Source organism: Sesamum indicum, linkage group LG7, assembly GCF_026168435.1.
Source record: "Sesamum indicum cultivar Baizhima isolate 11 linkage group LG7, ASM2616843v1, whole genome shotgun sequence".
NCBI classification, from domain to species: domain Eukaryota; kingdom Viridiplantae; phylum Streptophyta; class Magnoliopsida; order Lamiales; family Pedaliaceae; genus Sesamum; species Sesamum indicum.
The window spans coordinates 4,729,256-4,745,959 of record NC_142663.1 but is presented as its reverse complement, the minus strand read 5'-3'; positions in this window follow the sequence as shown (position 1 = coordinate 4,745,959).

Here is a 16,704-nt window from a genome sequence, read left to right as displayed (position 1 = left end):
AGGTGGGGCATTAAACCGGCCTGATGACTACAGTTCCATTAGGCGGGGATCTGCTGCCACGTGTGTCGGTGTTTATTGCGCTTCAAATATAGCCGTCATTCCCTCTCAATCCTAGGGCCACAATTATTTCACTTATAAAAAAATAGTTTTATGTATTTTTTACATTTTTCTATTTAAAATAATAGCTGATATTGTCATTAATAACGTTATGATTTTTAAATTTAATAAAGAAATTTTTAATTTTAATGAATTACTTTTTTTTTTTTTGAGATGTTTCAAAATTAGAACTCACAACTAGGGAACTTTTGGGGGGCACAAATGCAAATATATGAAAAGGTAATGATTAAATCACATTGATGATAAAATTGAGCATAAATTACATTCACAATCCCTGAAATTATATTTAATTAATAAATTTATTTGTATCTTTTATAAAATTATAAATACACCCTTGATATTATAATTATAATTATAAATATATCTACTATTTAGTGATTAAATTTTATACAAACATCTTCAAAGGTCCATTACTAATACTCTTCAGGAGATGTGTTTGTAATTTTATAAAAAATAAAGGATCTTTACGCAATTAAATTTAAACTCAAAGATAAAGATTTTTTATGTAATTTGACTTTTATTTTATACTTGATTGGGGTATGATTTTTTTAAATTATATAAACGCCCCTGAACTTCTCAATAATATCAAAAGTGGACAAAAATCGTGCTTACTTTTTGGTTTGTGCATATCCAGCCGGACTTGAACCTTGGTATGTGGGGACTCATGACCACAACACGACCATTTCTGAAATCTGGATGATTCATGCATAATCATACAACTCAAAGATGTTTATAAATGCTACATTTCTGTGTTCTGAGTACAACTTTTGCTACTGTAATTATTTTTACGACTTTATAATTTCTCTTCTCACGATGTTATTGGCTCAAGCATTGGACGGCTATAGCCAAAACCTTCTTGGTATTGTTCTCACACGTTCCTTTCTTCTAGAGCACTCAATTGGATATCAAATTTACCTAAACAGTACCGAAGTCTTCCTAAAAATTAAAACATATAGACTTTTAATCTACTCTTTAAATCCGAACACACAATGATACTTTTTTTAAAAAAAAAAATTATTGTAATCATCCCCGTCGAATATCAATATCTAGCAAAATTATTACAACAATTATAACATAATCAACAATATCAAATTAACAAAATCTAATCAACACCTACTATTACAGTAGAAAACACCTATTATGCAGTAGAAATAATACCTATTATGCAATAAAAACAACACTCCAAATATATGACGGAATTCGAACCCATAAAATTAAATGTTGTTTGTAGGCCCCATTGGGTCGAACACACAATAGTACTATACAATATAATTGTATCTTTTACATTTGCTGCATATAAGAATTTTCTTGAAAAAAACAATTAAAAAAATCTCAGTAATAATTGCACCTCCAAAGTTGCTTCTTTCATCAATAACAAAGTAGTAGTTGCTAATTACTTCCTCCCCACTTGCTTACAATTTAATGCTATTGAACTAGCTTTAATATCTCTAGCTTGTATTATTTACATAATTGCTATTGAAGCATAGGCTTTTTGAGGTGCAATTTAATTTGCCAAAAGAAGAGTTATATGTATATACATTACCAAAAGATGAATTATTTTCTATAGGATAAATTACAAGAAGATCTTCTAAAATTTTAGTATAATTACGAACACCTCATATTTATATGAGAAATAATCAATATTCTTCTTGATATTTGATAAAATTATGTCATCATTGGATGGAGATGTGGAATTATCAATTTTTCTTTGGTTGTATTCTTTTATAAAAATAAAAATAAAAAATTGTAATATAATCGAACAACTCGAATTGAAAATTCTAAAATATTGGGCTAGATGTTGGACAATCGTCAAAATCCAGGAGTATTGATAGTTTTTCAAACAATGAAGGTGTATCTATAATTATGGCAAACATCATGGGAGCTCGTTGTCATTTACCTTTTCTATATAATAAATGACTAAAGCTTAAAAATTATGACAAATTGATACTATTTATCAAAATCAATTAAACAAATGTGAAATTCACTTTTAATAGATTTGTCATGGTTAGCCATGGCCAAAATATTAGTCATGATTATTAGCTATGTATTGGTCTCGCATGTAGAAGAAACTGATAATAATCATTGCACAATTATCATAATTAATTAGTATTTGGAATAATTACATGCTCCCTAACCTATGGTCTATTTATACAAATCGCCTATCTTTTGCATAATTACAGAAATTACCCCTGACAGCCAAAAAATATGGGTAGTTTATGTAATGATGTTAACATTTTTAAGGGGTGCGTGTGTAACTTTTCAAAAAAATAAAGGGTGATTTGTGATAATGATATCTTAGTGAGTATATGTATAATTATCTAAAAGAGAAGGGTGATTTGTGTAAACATACTATAAATCAAGAGGAGTAAATGTAATTATCTCTTAATATTTATCATAATTTTTAATTTTAGCTGTAGTAATTAATAAAAAAAAAAATCAATAATGGAGCATCTGTGAAATAACTTTGGGCGCTAAAAATTTACTCCAAAAGAAAGAATGTTTAACTCAATTCCCATTTCATATTTCATTCACTTACATCAAAACCTACTTATGTATTGAGGACAATGTCTTGAGAGAAGATTTTAAAGATTGTGCTTGTTAAGTACTGATTAGTATTTTTTGATCACGGGATCATATGGTTGGGAGGTCACACGGACTGACTTGATAGGATGAAGTTGGCAAAATTATATTCTTAGTCCTATAATTTTAGGTTATTAGTATTTTTCATCCTGTAATTTTCTTGATTTATACATTTAGTCATTTTTAATGGTAATTTTAGTATTGCATTTCACAGATTTGATCCTTTTTCAGTAGATTTAGTTGTTAATTCGATTGACTGGATGCCACGTCAAGTAACACCTCATCTGACACATGAGTCATAGTTTTTATAACTTTTAAACCAACGATGAGAAGAAATCTTCCCAAAATCAAACCTTAACTCCTTCATTTTCTTCTTCAAAAGGACAAGGAAAAATTTAAATGAAATTGTTGTCTTCTTGAACAAGTCCAACAACCTCGGACTTCGACTTCAAGCTAAAGAAACCAAAAGGATGAGTTAAAGAAGTTGTGGGTCAAGTCGAGTCAACTGCAAATGTGGGAAGCAAGTTTGATTGAAGTGTTCAGGGACCAATGATAATTCGATAGGAAATACTACTCATGTGAAGACTACAAAGTATGTGATATTCTAATTATAAATTATCACAATTTTTTTTTCATAAATTTTTATTTTCATATTATGATTCTTTTGTAGAAAAAACAAGACATAACAAACAATCAAACAGTCACTTATCACAGTACGGTGGAGGTAATAAATTGCGGTCTTTGGCTTGTAACATTGCAAACCTCCTTCGAGTCCAACAAAATCAACAAATTCTTCTAATCGATCAGTGATTTTCGCACGAAGTTACATATTTTCAAAGGGATTCTCTCTTAAATTTGGATTTTGGATTGGGGATTTGTAGAAAAAGTGTATGTTTTTTTTAAAGCCAAGTGTCTTAGGATTTTGTGGGGCAAGTCAACATAAAACCAAAGCTACGTGGTAGATGAGGTGCTACTTGACGTAATAATCCGACTAAACGGATTGATCGAAAAATTTACTCAAGGGCCAAAATTGTAAAAACAAGATTAAATCTGCCAAAAAAGGACCAAATCTGCAAAGTACAGAACTAAAAATACCATAAAAAGGATAAATGTGTGAACCAAGAAATTTACAGGACGAAAAGTGCTAATGACCTAAAATTACAGGACAAAAAAATGTAATTTTGTCGACAAAGTAAATCAGAAATCTGCACCGATAACAAAGGTATCGGGCTTGTCCAAGCATAATAACTTCGACAGTCAAATTAGTTATGAAGGTCGTAGATTGAAATATTGGAGTTAGATGGCAATAAACGTTGTAATTAAGATACATTTGGTCCCATAAACGAGAGGTTTTATAGTGCTGGACTTATACTAGCGTGAACCCTGTGCTATGCAGAGAAATTATAAATTTAATAATATTTTCATAAATTCTAACTTACATAATTGTATATATATGTCATATTTTAAGCAATTAAAGAATGATTATTTTGTTAGGATAGATGATCGAAAAACCAATTTAGATTGACCTGAATGTATTCTATTATGAAAATTAATCGATATTATATAATATTATTTTAAGTGAATAAAATGAGTAGTCGCTCATTTGGTATTTACTTTGTTGTGCTCATTCTGTATGTTTACATCTGCTAGAACATTACAACAAAAATCCACCAAACCAATTGGCAACCGCGCAGTTGGGCCGCATATTGAATGACGTTCATGAAACCAACTGCCAAAAGGTTGGATTTGAGACATTCTAAGTCGAGGACATCGAGATTGAGTATCGAGAGTCCTATGGAGACTTGCACTAAGAGTAGCATTCAATTAGTGAGTACCGTATTTTATCGGTGACAGACGTGGAGCGTCTATGCGATCTTAGTGGGTTGATTGACTAGGTGTCTAATCAACTGAACTGACTTGAGGGGATCGTCATATGAAAGCCTTAGAGAATTGATCGATATGACTGGAATCCCTGGCTCCGATAGTACGTGAGTAGTTCTCAGACTTGAGGAATTACGCCAGTCACGTGCATACGATGACTTCATCTTGGATGTGTGCGGGAGGTGACTGTGTCGCAGATATGGTATCATAAGCCTCGTCCGGTGCAGTCGGAGTATATGGCGAGGACAGTGAGTTCCAAGAAGAGGATTCGTCCCCTATTAGTATTTTGATAGAGTTATCTCCTATGCACTTGGAGACGCGCTTATGCCTTATGAATCTGGGGCTACAGTGGTTGGTCGCGTTTCAAAGAAGGTACCTCTATCGATTAATTAAGTGTAACTCAGTCTCAAATATTAAAGCATAGATACCTAGTCCAAGATGAAAACTGATAAATTTCATGTCCTAGACTAAGGTCGGGAGACGGTAGATGGAAGGACCGTATCCATATTGACTCGAGAGTCTAAATGTTCACACGAACATTCATTTAGTCTCTAGTGCCATGGACTATTGCTAGACGACCACCCATGACGAAGGGCTTTCTTGATTAAGGGTTAATCAAGAATTATTAATTAAATTAAATTAAATTAATAATAGTGTTTGACATTAGCGCAAGTCTAGCTGAAAGGTGAACCTAAAGAGTCACACATAAATCACCAGGAAAGAACAAGGAATTAATTTAAATTAATTCCACAAGTAATTCGATTACTTGCAAACGAGAGATCCATTGGATAGAAGACCCAAGGATAAATTAATGGGATTAATTTATGTTGGGCTTCTCCTTATTATTTAATAAGTTAGACCTTATTAATTAATAAAGACAATATGGGCTTATGTATTTAATTAAATTAAATACATATTTGGCTCAATTTGGTGAATTTTTATTAAAATTGAATTTAAATAAAAATTCATTAGGCCTTGTATTTTTAATCATAAAAATTGGCCAACACTCCCCAATTGAGCATATTTGAAAATTCTATGGATGAAAATTATTGGCTAGCAAGTTGCAATTTTGGAAAGTGCAATTTTAATCATACCTCGTAGATGAATAAATGTACCTAGACACATTTATCCTACATCTATACAAGGTATATATATACATATATATCATTGTACATAATATTATTACATAATAACAACAACACAAAAATAATTTCCCTCCCTAGTCTATCTCTCTCGGTCACCCCTCCCTCCCCAACTTTTTGGTGTTCTTTTATCTTGATTTCTTCTAGCAAAGGAAGCATTGGGATTCTAGTATCGGTGTAGTGTGAAGAATTAGAGGGTTCCTGTGTTGAAGCCTCGCATGAACGTTTAAAGTAGGCGGATTCTGACAAAGATAAAATTTCGTTCTTTCTATTCCTTTTTGGTTTCTTTATGCAATTTTACCTCACCTCCTTTTATGTTAGTATTTATTGTTAACTTTACATCGAATGCCTGGGAACTCCAAAGGTACACCCCTTGGATTCATTTATTTTATGCTTTAATTTCAATTTTTGTATGTGTTTTATGCTACCGCTACCGCTTCTGCTTGCGTGTTCTGGGGCCGTACCACATGATCTTTCATACTGTTTTTTCATTAAATCTTCTCCTGTAGCTTTTATTGGCTTACTTGTCTATGTAGATGACATTTACTCACAGGACCATTAGAGGACTTCATTTCAGATGTCAAGCAATGTATACATGAGCTATTCACCATCAATGATCTTGGAGTTGCAAAGTTTTTCCTAGGGATTGAAATTGCCCACTCTAAACAAGGAATGGTTCTCACACAAACCAAATACACCAAGGACATTCTTGCAGATGTTGGGATGGATCAGGGTAAGGCAACCACCACACCTTTACCAGCAGGAATCAAGTTCACTGTGTAGGCAAAAAATCCTTTACCTCATCCTAAAGTGTATAGAAGACTAGTTGACCGCCTGTTATATTTGGGGTTCACAAGCCCTGATATATATCATTCTACACAGCAACTAAGTCAGTTTCTCCAAAAACACCATGCAAGCAGCATTGGGATGTTGCACTACATCTAGTGCGTTATCTTAAAGGCATAATGCAGAAAGGATTTTTCTTCCCTTCAGGATGAGCCCTTGAATTGAAGTTCTTCTGTGATGTATACTGGGCTTCTTGCGTTGATATTGGTCGTTTCCTTATAGGTTTCTATGTGCTTCTTGGTCCTGCCTTAGTCTCTTGGAAAACAAAAAAAAAAGCCATTGTTTCTAAGTCCACAGCTAAAGCATAATACAGGTCCATGGGATCTGTAGCGTGTGAACTTACTTGGATTTATTCCTTACTACAGGATTTTCAAATTAATGTTTCTACACTAGTTCCTTTTCTATGCGATAATCGTGCAACTCTTCATATAGTTAGCACTCCATACTTTCGTGAAAGAACCAAGCAATTTGAAATCGTTTGTCATTTGCTGCGTGACAAATATGAATCTGGTTTCTTTCCCCTCAACACATCTTTTCTATGGAACAACTTGCCGACATTTTTACTAAATCTCTTCCTAGTCCTTCATTCCATCCTCTTTTGGGTAATTAGGCTTGATCAATTTTCTCCCATGTCCATCTTGAGGAGTGGATGTTAAGATATGAATAGCAAGCAATAGTGCAGAGAACAGAACAGAGTTTCAGAGTTAATGTTCATAAAAGTATTAACGACTAGTTGCAGTCGCTTTTTTCTTTTTACACTTTTATTAGTAATACACTTTGTTGTTGCTAGCTTAATAGCTTAAGCGTTTATTTGTCTTTTATGTTTTTAGCTAGTTCAACACTTCTTATCTTCAGGTTAGTTAGTAGAGGTTAGGTGAGTTCATTGGAGCAGTTTATTAATTCCTTCTTGGTTTCTTGATTTAATAGTTGAAGGGAGCTCCTACTTAAAGCAGGTTATTTCTTCCCTACAAGTAGTTCATCAATACACACGTGAGATTTTTGTAAAAAGGGTTTATGATCAATGCATTGGCTCTGATTTACATGGCACTCTGTTTTGGGTTTTGATATTTTACACCATGCTCATGAAAAAGACAACTACTGATGAAGAGCCCATGTACATACACAGGAGGATTGTTTACACAACAACAAGCTAAACTTTGGCGTATCAACGAAAAAGAGTTCTTTGTGGTTTGGAAGGCATTTAAAAAATGGCCTTTATTCTTACTTGCCAAAAAATTCACTTTAAAAGTTGATAATTAAAAAATGTTAAAGCTTTCTTAAAAACTAAACTCGAATCAAAAATTGAGAAAGCACGTAGTATCATGGCAAGCAGAAAGCCAATATTACTGTTATAAAATCTCATGACAATGTTCTTGCATATTTCCTGACAAAGATGGAGGCATCTAAAGTATATTTCATCATTATAAGGTTATGCATCTCAGGAAAAATCTTGAGGAGCTTGATAGTTTGGACAACTAACGTTGAAAACCCAAATAACTGGCCAAGTTCAACAGGCTGATCTTGACACTATAGATGGCAATCAGGGGTACCAAACTGGATTCTAGCTTATTATGGCACGATCTAATGGAATCAATTCGAAAAGCATCGCCTTCGATGATGACTCGAGAGTTGAGAGAGTAGGGCTCTAAACCTACACTTAGAGTACAGGACTCAACACCTGTAGCAGCAAATTCAAGTAGTGCTTACACAAGGTTATCGCTAGACTCTAGTGAAAAGGCAACTATTGAGTCACAGAAAGTACAAGCTCCTAATGGTTCAATTTAACCCAGCACCTCTGGGGTTAAAGAGGGAGAGATTAGCCTCAGGACAACAAACACTTCTAAAGTTAATATATCTTCGGTTTCTGCTTGGCAGGTATACCGGAGAATGTGGAAAAATTGGTTTCCGCATAGGTGTTAATCCAAGCAAGACCGTAATTGACGCATCCGGAGAATATTATTGGATCTGGATGCTCGAGAGGTCTAAACCAAAAGATGTCAGAGAATGGTATAATTTTTGAGCACTCGTTTAAGTTCATACTATGTCACCAGATTTTTTGGAGATCGCAAAATTTCCGGAATGGATCTGTGGGGCAGTATACGGCGCATGGAAAAAATAACCCCCATTTAAAATGAGGAGATATCCTGGAGTAAAAATTCATTTTAGCAGCTCCAGAAATTGAAGGAAAAGGGTTTCATCCAACTTTTCACTTCATCAAGCTACAAAGACCAAACATAATAATTTTTAATAAAATCAAGGCCGCCACAGGAGAAACTCCTCTGGTATCATCCATTATACTTAAGCATCAAAGTGTCTTAGCTCGGGGCCGCCCCAGCAAACCGAACGATATGCTTCTCTTTTCTCAGGGCTCTTAAAATTTGTCTGGGAGAGGTAGCGAACTCGAACAACCTAACAGATCATTCCGTCTAGGAAGGTCGTGTGGATTTCGACCCGAATCAGTTTCCTAATCGTTGCAACGGTCATTTGTAGTGTACTTATAATACCAAGCCAGGGTTCGTCAGCTATCATTGTTTTGTATTGCTCAAGGGTAAGATAGGGAGCTAAGATTTCTACATTATCATGTATATCAATCCTAAAAGAGGGGCCAACTTGACTCTTATGAGTTAAAGGCTGGCGGGAGGTCGCGGACGAACTGGTAGAAGTGGAGTTGGAACTAGACTCCAAACTTGAACTAGAACTCGAATAAATGATTAAAAGGAAATGGGAGGTTGCGAGGAAGTACCTGGGAATGAAGGTACCAGGAAACAAGCAAATCGCACTTAGAGGTAGTAGATTGCACCTAGACAATGGAAAAGTGCGTCGAAATTAAGGGCTAGATGCTAAGGATAACAAGAGAATCAAAAGGCTAAGATTGAATAACTCTTTAACTTCTCTTACTGTGTTGGAGACACTAAGAAGAAGTAGGGGAATAATAATGGGTATAACCCTAATTTGTTTGAAAAAGACTATTTTTCCCTTGAAGGAGTTCGCATTTCAACTCTACCCAGAAGATCCGCGTCTTTTTGATGGGTTTAGGTTGATACTCGAGTCGAGACCCGCGAGCTGTCCTAATAACCCGACACACGTGGCGGACAACTATTGGAGAAATGGACCCCCTCATACACTATAAATACTCTATGGTCAGTACATTTATGGTAAGACATTAATCACGGTCAACACTCTATTTTATATCATTGGAGCTCGCTTATGCTTTAGCAACCCGCTTATTGACGACCTCGATACCAAACACTAACTTAAGCATCAAAGTGTCTTAGTTTGGGGCCACCCCAGCTAGCCTAACAATCTGCTTTTCTTTTCTCAGAGCTCTTAACATTGTCTGGTAGAGGTAGCGAACTCGTACAGCCTAGCAAATCATTTCGTCTAGAGAGGTAGTGTGGATTTCGACTCGAATCAAACGGAAGAATACACCCGCCACAATTCTTTATGATTTAAAACTTCACAATATTAAGAAAAAATTACTTTTTGTCTCTAAATCCGTTTCTATCAAGATGAAAAAAAGAATATATATTTGTAATATTCATCCATGATACCCTACTTTCTTGTAGTGAAATTTGAGCTCATATATCAAGTGAAATTTGAGCTCATATATCAATTTATTGAAAATTTTTAATTATGATATAATTAGATCCAAAATCGAATTAAAGTCAAATTTCAATTCATCAATTTATTGTGTTAAATGCAACAAGCTAGTGATACCCTATGAAAATATTAGTAGGCAAAAAGATCTCCTTAGAAGGAGGGTGGGGGGAATATGACCCTATTTAACTTTTAAAAAAAGGGCAATATGGAGTAGAAAATTTTTTACTACAGTTAATTATTACTATAATTAAAAAAAGAAAATTATAATGAATACAAATCAATTATGATCTCGTAAAGGTGATTGGCTGTTAATGTTTATACAAGTATGATCAAAATATTAGATATGACCAAAACTATGACAAATATTTTGGTATGGTTAAAACTTATGGCGAATATTGATCAATCGTAATAAAAACTAAAATTATTTCTTCGATTTTATTTACTAACCACAAGTTTTAAAATATGATTATTTATAATATTTTTAGTGATGGCACCATAAAACGAGAAACGGGGAATTTATTTAAAAAATGCAAGAAAAAAGAAAAATTATAAAAGTAATGTGTTTTGGAAAAATTTAGAAAAATAAGTGGCACCGCGGTGCCACAATTTTTTATTTTAAAAAAAAAATATATCTCTATGTCATCGCGGTGGCCAACCGCGGTGATATTATTTTTTAAAAAAAAAAAATTTAATGTGTCACTGTGATTTTGAACCGCTTTGACAAATTTTTTTTTAAAAAAACAAATTTATTTTATTTTACGCATGGCGAGTTGTCAACCATCAAATATACCGTTCGACTCCCCTTGATGAGACGAACATTTCCCCACAAACAATTTCAAGTTTTATCAATAGTAAATAATGAATTTTTAGCACGAATACCGCACCTTTTGACCGTTGATTTGCCGCAACCGGAGCGACCCACCATCACGAACCACCACCACTGGACTCGCCTCGACCTAACGGTTCTAACGAGACCAACCTAGTTCAATTTTATTAAATATTTGTTAAGATATGAAAATTTGAAGATTTTTCCGCCGAAAATTCGTGCTGAAGCTGTTTGCTGCCGTTTCTCCACCCTCAGGACGAATCACAGACTAAGACCATAGCCGTTCGAATCCTATCGTCCAGACAATTCCAACAAGACCAATCTTGCTCAATTTCATCAAGTATTTTTTTGTTCAATTAAAATTCATATGTTTTAAAATAGTTATAATTTTATTAAATTCTATTTAATTAATTAATAATACTATTTATAATTAATTAATAATTAATAATACTATTTCTAATTATTTAATAATTAATAATACTATTTCTAATTAATTAAATAGAATTTAATAAAATTATAAATATTTTAAAATATACGTATTTTAATTGAAAACAAAAAAAAAGAAAATAAATTTGACAAACAGTTTCAGCGAATTTTTGGTGGAAAAATCTTCAAATTTTCAAATCTCAACAAATACTTGATGAAAGTGAGCAAAACTGATCTAAATAGTATTATTAATTATTAATTAATTATAAATAGTATTATTAATTAATTATTTATTATAAATAGTATTATTAATTAATTATAACTATTTTATAAAATATGTATTTTAATTGAACAAATAAATACTTGATGAAATTGAGCAAGATTGGTCTTGTTGGAATCGTTTGGACGACAGAATTCGAACGGCTATGGTCTTAATCTGTGAATCGTGCTGTAGAAATGGTAGCAAACAGCTTCAGCGCGAATTTTCGCGAAAAAATCTTCAAATTTTCATATCTTAACAAATATTTAATAAAACTGAACTAGGTTGGTCTCGTTAGAACAGTTAGGTCGAGGCAAGTCCACTGGTGGTGGTTCGTCATCGTGGGTCGCTCCGGTGGCGGCGAATCGACGGTCGAAAGGTGCGGTGTTCGTGCTAAAAATTCATTATTTACGATTGATAAAACTTGAAATTATTTGTGGGAAAATGTTCGCCTCATCAAGGGGAGTCAAACGGTATATTTAATGATTGACAACTCGCCATGATGGTGCCGAAATTTTAATAAGAGATTGGCAGCAATTTGTCGTCAAATAAAATAATTTTTTTTTAAAAAAAAAAGTGACACATCAAAAAATCTGTTTTATTTAAAAACAATGTCACCACGGTTGACCACCGCGGTGACATAGTGAATTTTTTTTTTAAATAAAAAATTATGGCATTGCAGTTACTCACCGCGGTGCCATTTACTTTTCTAATTTTTTTCAAAATACATTACTTTTTTAATTTTTTTTCTTGTATTTTTTAAATAAATTCCCCACGAGAAACAATGATCTCCATTTCTAAAATCTTAGGGGGCCGCATGTGATATTTTCTTTATTTAGAGGATTTCTCACTAATATTTTCATGTGCGCCAAAATACATTTCACTGCCATGTTACTTATATCGTTAAAAAGCAAGATCGATTAGATTTGTATTATAGGGGTGCCATTCAGCACTCTTCATACTATAATTCTCCTCCCAAAAAATCCCTCCTCAAATGAAGTTGGGTATTTATACTAGTACAAAACTTAAGCGAATTTAGAGTAGGTAAAGGCAAAATAACGTTTCGTCCTTGATAGGATCACATTTTGTGTTTATTTCATGTGATATTTTGACCTATTTTGTGACCAAAATGCTCCTAATTAAATATTATGTTGCAGCATTAGGACAAATAAAATAAAAAATAAAGAAAAGAACCAAAATGGAAATTTGGACAAGACTCAAACTCAATTTTTGGCAAGAATTTGGAACTGCTTGGACTACCTTTTGATGAATGAGGAGTTTAACTAGGATTATAATTTTATTTCTATTAGTCTTTTAGTCCAATTAGGACTACCTTTAATCCCAGTAGAATTAGTATCTAGTTAATATATATATATGTGATGTAATTTACTTTAAGAATAAACTTTTGAACTCTTGAGAATTTCAGACCTTGAATTCTCGTCTCTCTATTTCTCTACGTTTTTATGATATTTTCTTACTTTGTTTTTCATGCGTTCTTCCATGAGCATGTCTAGCTAGTTCTCTCATTCCGGTTGAAAACTTGTTGAATGCTTAATTCCAACAAGTTGTGAGATCTAATTTATGCTTTCTATATTTATTCATATTGGTATTTGTGTTGTTCTCTGTGCTTTTATTAGAAATAATCTGATTTATGAATGATAGGTACCGTTATTTATTATCAAGAATATTTGTCTAGCCAATTGAACTTGCAAATCCGTAATTGTTTATTTAGTTCGATAACTAGTGGTAATATAGCATAATTGATTATGTAGAAGTTCTCGATTATGTTGTGAGGAATGCACAATCTAACTTAAATTAATCCTCGTAGGAATTCATTGGTTAGAATTGGGCCTTTTTAGTTCTTAATGTTGTCGGTAATTAAATCTTGAGAACGTTTCCAAAATTGTTTACTGATCAGGGATTTAGTCAATGGACGATCCTTGACTATCCACAAGGTAAGAAAATGTGAGATCGTTAGGTCGTACCAATGACCATACCCAATTTATCTATAATGAATAATCGTTATATTTGCATTTATGATCGACCGTTGAATTAAGCATGATCATGTCTTTACCTGGAATACTTTTATCTTATATTTACATGGCTAGAATTATATTTACACTTTCACATGGTTAGAATTTGTCTACAAAGAGTATTTTCGTAATCTGTCGAATTACAATATTTTGGTAAGTTTGACTTCAAACTTTCCTTTTAAGGCGGTATCCTCCCTTCTTTACTGGAACGATCTTTCCCTTTATTCTGCAATTTGTTTGTCCTCCATCAGTTATCTATTAGTAAAATTTTAAAGCATCGATCACACACACAGAGAAGAAACCACATAACTGAGGGTGAAAATTGGTTGTATTTAAATTTGAACCAATTGAAGAAACAACTCTTTCATCATTAAATACAACAATCAACAACACAGCGGCAATTGGTGCTAGAGAGGCACTCCCCATAACGAATGCCGCTATACTTTGTAGCACACGACACCATGCACTTCCCCATCGTACATTCTTGCACTCCCATTGCCACAGAACACAGCATATTCAGACAAGCCTCCACTTCTCTCGTCCCTACAGCACAACATGCGCAAATCTTTGTTACGTTAGCTACATGTTTTTTTCTTTTTTAATAATAAAAATTTATTACATTATTCTGTACAATTAAATTCAAATTCTGATTCATACACTAATATTTCAGACCAGCGAATATGTTTAAAGTGAACAAAGACTTTATTGGCACTTGGACCCACAACTTTTTAGTTGTGAACCCTCGATCAAACCAATCCAAAAAGGCTTCATTGGCATTTTAACTATATTTCATGCACCTCATATCAAAATATTAATAGACAAAAAAAATCTCCCTAAACAAAGGAAAAAAAAAAGAGCTCCCTGAACTTATAGCATCAGAGGGTCGCAGTGTCGAAAGGAGATCGCGTTGCCCCTTTTTTTTGTTTGTTACTGTTATTACAAGAGTCTGTTGTATTTGACGCGACGTGTATGGGATGAATTACGTACCTTCTTTGGCAAAAATGAGAAGAATAAAGCAAAAAATGAGAAGAGAAGAGTTCATATTAGTGTCGAATATTTTTCAAATTGAAATGAATTGGGTGGAGGAGACTATATTTATATATATGGCATATTTGTATTGTATATTTAATAGTTCATAATATAGAAAGTATATTCGGAAATGTGCTGGCTGGATCGATTACAAATCAAAGAAATTGGATTGTGGATTATAAATTAAATATAATGTGATCTGAGTAGATGATATTCTGTAGTAAATAATAATTGCCATTAATAGGTTTCGAGTTTGTGAATTTAAATTTTAATTTGAAATCAAAATTTAACAAGACAATGAATAAATTATTGATTCGACATTAATTACTATTAAAATATATCAATATTTAGGATAAATTACAATGACCTCCCTTGAAATTTGATATAATTACGAATACCCTCTAATTGTTTAAAAAATTATAAATATGATGAAATTCAGCATTAAATGGAAACAGAGCAACAGGTCTAGAGTTGCAGATTCAATTGTTCAGAACGAAGGAGTTACAATAGCTGCTGCTAGAAGTGTTCCCTTATCTGCAGTAGTCGTGTTTTTGTAAATTGCATTTTTTACTATTCGTTTAGTTTTTCAGCAACTTAGTAGTTGTTAAGTTAGTTGGGCCCAACAATGTATATATACACTGCCTTTCTCTTCCTGAAGGAATGCAATGTACTTTGAGAACTTCCAAGAAATACAGAACTATTGTTCATATACTTGATTCCCATTTTGAATTCATTCCATCGTTTTCAATTCATGTCTGCAATCCAGTTTCTCAACATGGCATAAGAGCAGGCAAAGCTCTGAAACTGTTAGAAACCACCAACTGCTGCGCCATTGTTATCAGTTCTTGGAATCAAGAAAACTGCAAAATCCAAGAAAACAATTGATAGAACACCATGGAAGAGAAAAACTCCTCTGATTTCATCAATTTGAAATCACAAGGAAATGATCAACCTAGAATGAACTTTGTGTCAGCACCATTGAACGGAAATAATTACCTATCATGGGCAAGATCCATCAAGATAGCCCTGGGAGCAAAACAGAAATTGGGCTTCATTGATGGATCATACCAAAAACCTACAGAAGGTAAGGAGGCCATAGAGGCTTGGAAAAGGAATGATTACATGGTGGTTTCATAGATCTTGAGTTCCATTGCAAAAGAAATTGCAGAAGCTTTCCTGTATGCAGACTCAGCTAGGGACTTGTGGGTCGAACTTGAAGCACGGTTTGGTGATAGCAACGGCCCTCTACTCTACTAGATACAAAGGGAAATTGCCTCAATATCACAAAAGGATATGATTGTAGCTGTATATTTACAAAACTTAAAAGGCTGTGGGATGAACTAGGATCATTGGACCCTCTGCCTGAGTGTTCCTGTGGGGCAAGCAAGAAGTTGTTTGATAGGGCGGCTTCTTACCAATTAATGCAATTCCTCATGGGCCTTAGTGATGCCTATGACCATGTGAGGAAACAGATCTTACTTATGGACCCTTTACCAACTGCTGCGAAAGCCTATTCTATGGTGCATAGGGTTGAGAAGCAAAGGGAAGTCAACTCTGGCACCTCTAAATTAGAAAAGGAAGGGGTCATGGCTGTGCAGACTTTTGAGCCAAGAAAGCAAAGTTACATAAAAGGAAATCTCAAGAAATGGCTACCAATGGACAAAAAGCAACTACAGTGTGATTACTGCAAGAAGAAAGGACACCTAAAGGAGGGATGCTTTGAACTAATAGGCTTCTCAGATTCGTATAAAACTATTCTTGACCAAAGAAAAGTTGCTGGTAGATCATTAAATTCAAGGGCTATGAATGCTAGGACAGAACAAGAAATGAATGATGTACAGACCTCTTTCAATACTGCAAATGATAAGAGCCTTTCAGAAATAATCAAGAAGGAGGTCCTCAAGGTCATGCAAGATCAAAGCAGTAGCCAGATAAGTTCGAATTTTTCAGACTTCCAAAGCTATG